This window comes from Anabrus simplex, chromosome 4 (assembly GCF_040414725.1).
Source record: "Anabrus simplex isolate iqAnaSimp1 chromosome 4, ASM4041472v1, whole genome shotgun sequence".
NCBI classification, from domain to species: Eukaryota; Metazoa; Arthropoda; class Insecta; order Orthoptera; family Tettigoniidae; genus Anabrus; species Anabrus simplex.
The window spans coordinates 453726802-453733171 of NC_090268.1; the positions used below are offsets into that span (position 1 = coordinate 453726802).

The 6370-nt window shown below is 46.3% G+C and overlaps 1 non-coding gene across 1 annotated transcript; it reads right to left on the reverse strand.

Annotated features, from left to right (window-relative positions):
* Positions 1-4958: 4958 nt before the first annotated feature.
* Positions 4959-5077, reverse strand: LOC137500742 (5S ribosomal RNA). Its single transcript, XR_011018243.1, has one exon. It is a non-coding gene; the product is annotated as a 5S ribosomal RNA (ribosomal RNA).
* Positions 5078-6370: the final 1293 nt, after the last annotated feature.

Genomic DNA, 6370 nt, shown 5'->3' on the forward strand with positions numbered 1-6370 from the left:
ACTTGGGAGCAGGTTTTTTACGCCTGCTCCTAGTCTGAGTGTATTTGTGCAGTGTTTCCGTGCCCGGTGGTGAGACTGATGAGATCCCACGCCCGGGCTCGGGGGTTGTTTGGGGGGGGAGGGGAGGGGTCTGTTGTGTGTCGGTGTTTGCGAGTAGACTAGAGGCTGTTTCCTGGGTAGTTTCTGCCTCTGTCTCGTCAGTTTGAGTGTTCTTGGCGTAGGTGGTTGGGGGAGGGAGAGGGGGGGGAAGAGGAGGGTACGTTTGGGAGGATGATTCTATGGTTTCGGTGGGTACAGGATGGAGGATGACACGCAAAATCGTGTTCGCGCGCTCCCCTGGTTATCTGAGTGTATCAGGCTACTCGGACCGCGCAGGAAACAGCAGTGGCTGGCTGTCGGGTGGGTTGCGCGGCGACAAGTTGGGGACGTGCTTCCTAGCTCCTTTCTCGTGCTCCCTGCGTCTTTAAGGGGTGGGTTACAATCAGGGTTCGGTTAGGAAGGGATAGTCAAAGGTTTGACGCTGCTCCTCAGGTGGCAGAAGTACTCGTCACCTTGCTTCGGGCGTCCTGATGGAGGTGCGTTCGATGGGCAGCATTTCACCAGCCGCCTCTCCATGCCGACGTTTAGGGGCGGCCGTCGTCGTCGCGACGCCCCCGGGAGTGACCCCCTCTTACCTGAAGGAAGCCCAATCCTTCCTCTAGCAATGGAGCTGAACGGCCATCCTCAGGCTCTAACCCCTTCCGAGTGAGAGCAAAGGCAAGTCAGCCTTTAGGTAGTTTTCCACAGAGTGAAGCAGACCTGCTGTAATCTGCCTCTTGTAGCTTTGCTTGAAAGGACCTACAGGATAAAGGACATAAGTTAGAAGCTAGCCTCCATGACTCGTTCGACTCCTGCTTTCCTGCTGGTAGCGCCAATCTCGTAAAGTCCTAGCCTTTAGGCCTCTATTTATAAGGCTCTCAACTCTGTACAGTCTCTCACATCCAGCAGCTTTCAGCCCCTGTCGGGGGTCGAAAGCTCAGGTTGGGAAAAGGGACAGCCTGCCCAAGGGAACCTCTAGATGTTTCTTAGGGCATAATTAAATTTCCAGTTCGCTACAGAGCCTGTACCGCCTCAGGAGAGGCTTCACCCCTCGCCTGCTGGATGGAGGCATTGTGAGTCGTATCTTACTGCCTCCAGTGGGCTGCGAAGGCAGGATCGAGAACACCGTGACGGAGGAAGGGGCAGTCAGTCCAGACTCTTCAAAGAACAGATTTCCTGTACCAGGAGATGATAAGTCTGTCAGTTTGATAGACCTGGCAACATCCCTTACCTTCGGTCAAATTTCTTTAGGATGAGAGACCCTTTGAGACAGCAACTCAGCAGATTTATTGGAAGGAAGGAAGGAAGGAAGGAAGGAAGGAAGGAAGGAAGGAAGGAAGGAAGGAAGGAAGGAAGGACCATGGTTTCCCAACAAACTTCTCTGCAAGACATTGCCACAACTTACAAGGGAAAAAATGTAAAGGTTTGAGGTGCTGCAACACTCATACAGCTAACATCTCACTTAAATGGTCCTGAAAGAAAGAAAGAAAGAAAGAAAGAAAGAAAGAAAGAAAGACAGAAAGAAAGAAAGAAAGAAAGAAAGGAAAATAATAATAATAATAATAATAATAATAATAATAATAATAATAATAATAATAATAATAATAATAATAAGAAGAAGAAGAAGAAGAAGAAGAAGAAGAAGAAGAAGAAGAAGAAGAAGAAGAAGAAGAAGTTGTGTTTAATGACCCTTCAATAGGAGTTTATTTTTTGAGAGAAGCTAGTGTTTTTACCTTGAATATGTATACTCTGAACGAGGTGAAGCAGAATTTGAAGCCAACTGATCGCGCCGAGACTCGATCTTGCTACCCACCTTCATCATACAGAGTAGCGTATGACGATGATGATGATGATGATGATGATGATGATGATGATGGTAGTAATAACTGTATCCAAAATTCAGGTAACATCAGTTTTTACTCGCAAAATGGTTTCATGATTTCTTTGGCTAAGAGAACCAAGCGGTAACCCTAACCTCGAAAATGAATTGTCGCTCTCGATTTATAAGATGCCCTTTCTTTCTTCGGCCTAGTCGCTATCTAGTCGGCAGTCGTTTGAAATCGTGCAGGTTTCTGCATGGTTCGACGTGCGTATCCTACTAGCAGTTGAAGTCAGCGTGAAATTAAGTACAGTACAGTAACTATGTGTAAGATCTCCTTCACTTGGTGAGACAAGTTGTAGGGCCAAATAAAGGTACAGAGAGCAGAGAGAGCATTACATAACATAGAGCTAAATATGCACTGTACTTGGGTTGATGGTGTATTATACTGAACGCCCTCTTCCCCCCCTCCCCCTGCCATTACATCTTTACTGAATGATTCTGCACAACGTTCCCTGCTGTTAATATTAATCCCCTACTGGGTTTTAGCTTAACGGTATCACTCGGTAATCATCATCATCATGACAGCCTCTGTCCTTCATGCTAAAAATCAGCTGCAGAGAAAAGGACCCTTTGTGTTCTTGCCATTATTATTATTATTATTATTATTATTATTATTATTATTATTATTATTATTATTATTATCATTATCATTTACCTCAGCGAATGAAAGCCCATGTATGAACATTTTTTTGTACATAAGCAACGATCAGCTGCTTTACCGACACCTTGTAATCCAAGAAAGAAAGAAAGAAAGAAAGAAAGAAAGAAAGAAAGAAAGTAAGTATAGGGGTACCTAACCACTCCTGAAAACTACTTTCATTGAAGGTTGTACTAGGCCAAACTCTAGAGACCTCTTACTAAATGGTACCATACTACAGGGCAGGTGTAAAAAATAGTTAATGAAACCGTATAATGAAAGGTACAGACTTAAGAGCAAGTGGCGTACTGGCTTATTATCCCTCCCTTCCAGGACCCTTCTTGCAACCACTAACCACCACCTACACCCCTGCCCAAGCAGTATTCGAGCATCGGGCTGTGTGATGTGGTCGCCTTAGAAGTTTGTGCTAGACAATACCCCAAAGAAAGTAGGTGGTTTAAGACAGGCAATAAAGTTTTAAGTTTTACTCCTCTTCCCTCAAATATGAAGAGAAGTACACCATAATGAGGGGTACTAAGCCATTTAAATTCATGACAGAGACCTGATGATTCTTAGCCCTGCTGATCTAGGGTGACACTTGATATAACCAGGCCAGACCCAGTACCTGAATATTTTTAGGTTATCCAAGCCAAACCTGGGTTATATATTGCCCGAAATATGTAGCATCTACCCTGTAATTAGAAGATGCAGGTGTGACTTCACGACTGGTGATGATATAACGGAGCACAATTTAGCATGTTAGGTACTAGTAGATCCACGATCAGCCCTAGCCGTGTCTGATGCAGAAATCCTAACCTGACTTGGGAAGAACGGTAACTTATTTCTTTCTTTCTTTCTTTCTTTCTTTCTTTCCTTGAACGCTAGCCTGTAGTAGTAAGGCAAGAGGCAGTGATCAGGTGGTCAGCAAAAGGACACATTATTGCTTGAGTTCGAAATTGTCCACTGCCTTAAGTAATAGTCGTATTAGTAGCAGTAATGGTGGTGGTGGTACTACTAGTAAGGTTATGTTCACTATTATCTTACGCCTTTCGTAGATGCCGAGGTGCCGGAAGTTTGTCCCGCAGGAGTTCTTTTTATGCGCCCATATCTACAGACCATCGAAATATCACACGAGTGAGCCGGTGTCGAACCTGTCAAGTAGGGCTCAGAATGGTCTAATTTTAATTCTAGGACGGTAACAGTAACTATACGGAGTTCCGATTCGTTCTACTCAATTTATCACTTGCCAAAAGATCGGTCAGCTGACGTACAAACAACAAAAACGAGTGCTTTCCTCCCTTCACCTAACCTAAAACGTCACGACTCTTTGAACTAACCCTTGTCGTCAAAAGGTTACCTTCTCAGTCTTATTTGAAGGGCGTCTCGTCTTTGATAGAAATGAAAGAGTTTTACAAGTTCCTAGGCTTCAAAACTACGTTACATCGCAACACACGCACTTCGAAGATAGCGGGCTGTGTGTAGGCCACTGTACTGCACTGGTGCCCTACCGTTCGTAAGGAAGCCCGGGAGAGACACGAGCGTACTACAAACTTGTAACTTATTGCCGAACCGTGTCGTAATTTGAATAGCTACTTACCTGAAAGAACATAAAAGGAAATTGTTCGACTCTTTGAGGGGCTGCTAAATGCCGCGGTCGGTTGCTAGGACATGGCTTTCATTGTAATCACGACAGTGTCGATGACGTTGCATGGAAACCACCTTCCTCGCGATTTTCAAGGTGGGCGGGGAGTTTAGAAGCCTCGTTCCGCCCTTTAATAATCTTAATATTGGGAGAAATAGGACGTAGAATGATGTTATGTGCCATAAGAGGCCTGCAGGATAAGCTACACTAACCTAAAAGAATAAGAACAGCAAGTTTAGACATAGGGACGTACGATAGGAGGTACGAAAGTTAAAATCCTGGCACGAGTAATTGGAAGCGGTGCTAGGCTCAGCAAGGGTCCCCTAGGTCGACACACACACACACACACACACACACACACACACACACACACACACACACAGAGAGAGAGAGAGAGAGAGAGAGAGAGAGAGAGAGACGACGAATAATAATAATAATAATAATAATAATAATAATAATAATAATAATAATAATAATAATAATAACAACAACGATGATGATGATGTCGCCGCCGCCAGGTTAGGCCGGTCACCTAGGAGGAAATGCAATACTACGCTAAGCTTCGTTCCTGTATAGCCACGGGGTCGAAGAGCAGCAAAAGGTCTAGCTAGTTTCAGACGTAACAAAAAACGTGATTTAAGCAATTTCTGCTGGCCTGAGGCAAAAGTTGAAAGTAAGTTGTCGTACTGGGACTGGGAAACTTGGTAAAAAGGGAATTGAGCCAACGGCACGTGGTGTTCCCAAGCGGTCACCCATCCAAGTACTGACCACGCCCAATGTTGCTTAACTGCGGTGATCGGACGAGAACCGGTGTATTCAACATGGTATGGCCGTTGGCGAGAGAACGGAGCTTGAAACGTCCATACGAACCGCAAAGCGAGTTTCCTGGAGGTCTTTGTGGCGCGGGGGCGTTGGCAATGGTGCAGGGGTGTGCTCGGAGGTCGCCGTCGCGGAGCGGGCGCGGGTGGTTGTCGCGCTCCGCGGCGAAACGTACCCTAACTCGACTTAACCCCACTTCTCGTAACCTAACCCCAAAAAAACGCGCGCGCTGGCGCGCGCGCGCACACACACACGGGAAGTGTCGAGGGTTGTAATAATAATAATAATAATAATAATAATAATTACTGAAGGTGGTTGTGAAGGGGCCGGCGCTGTAGCGCAGGGGCAGCGTGCCTGCCTCGTAGCTGGGGGGCCCGGGTTCAATTCCCGGCCAGGCAAAGGAATTTTACCTCGATCTAATGGCTGCTTTGAGGTCCACTCAGCCTGCTTGCTTAGGGGCTGTAGTGCCATGGGGCTTGGTCTGGTTTTCATTGTAAAGGACAAAGCAGGAGGATTTTTAGCAATAAGGTAATGTAGTAGTAGTAGTAGTAGTAGTTCTTCCCTCCTTAGCTTATGATTTGAATGTTTTGCACTGTCTTTCGATGTATATGAAGTAGGACAGATAGATAAAATCAGAGTGGAGTTGATAACAAGGCTAACAGATGCTGCTCTTTTTTTTAAAGGTGTGGTGGCCCTGAAAAGGGCCGTTTGTTAAGAATGCAGCAAGGCAGAAAACCTGGCACCTTACTTGGAGCTGGTGTATTTGGTAACTGCCTTGGTACCCTCACTGACGGCGTGCTTGGCCAGCTCACCGGGCAACAGGAGGCGGACGGCAGTCTGGATCTCCCGACTGGTGATGGTGGAGCGCTTGTTGTAGTGGGCCAGACGGGAAGCCTCAGCGGCGATGCGCTCGAAGATGTCGTTGACAAAGCTGTTCATGATGCTCATCGCCTTGCTGGAGATGCCAGTATCAGGATGTACCTGTTTAAGCACCTTGTAGATGTAGATGGCATAGCTTTCCTTCCTCTTGCGCTTCTTCTTCTTGTCTCCCTTGGAGATGTTCTTCTGGGCCTTGCCGGCTTTCTTGGCTGCCTTTCCGCTTGTCTTGGGTGGCATGGTTGTCTGGGATGTCTCCTAGAAAGTAAATTTTTCGGCCCCCTTGCAATTCTTTTTAAGACCGAGAGGGCTGCATGCGACTAGCCAATGAGCGCAAGCTTACTGCAGCCTTATTGGTTGGCTCGTAACGTTGAGCAACCTTGCAGGCTACAAAACTGGTGCGCAGAGTGATTCGGTATCATTTTCCCTTCGAAGT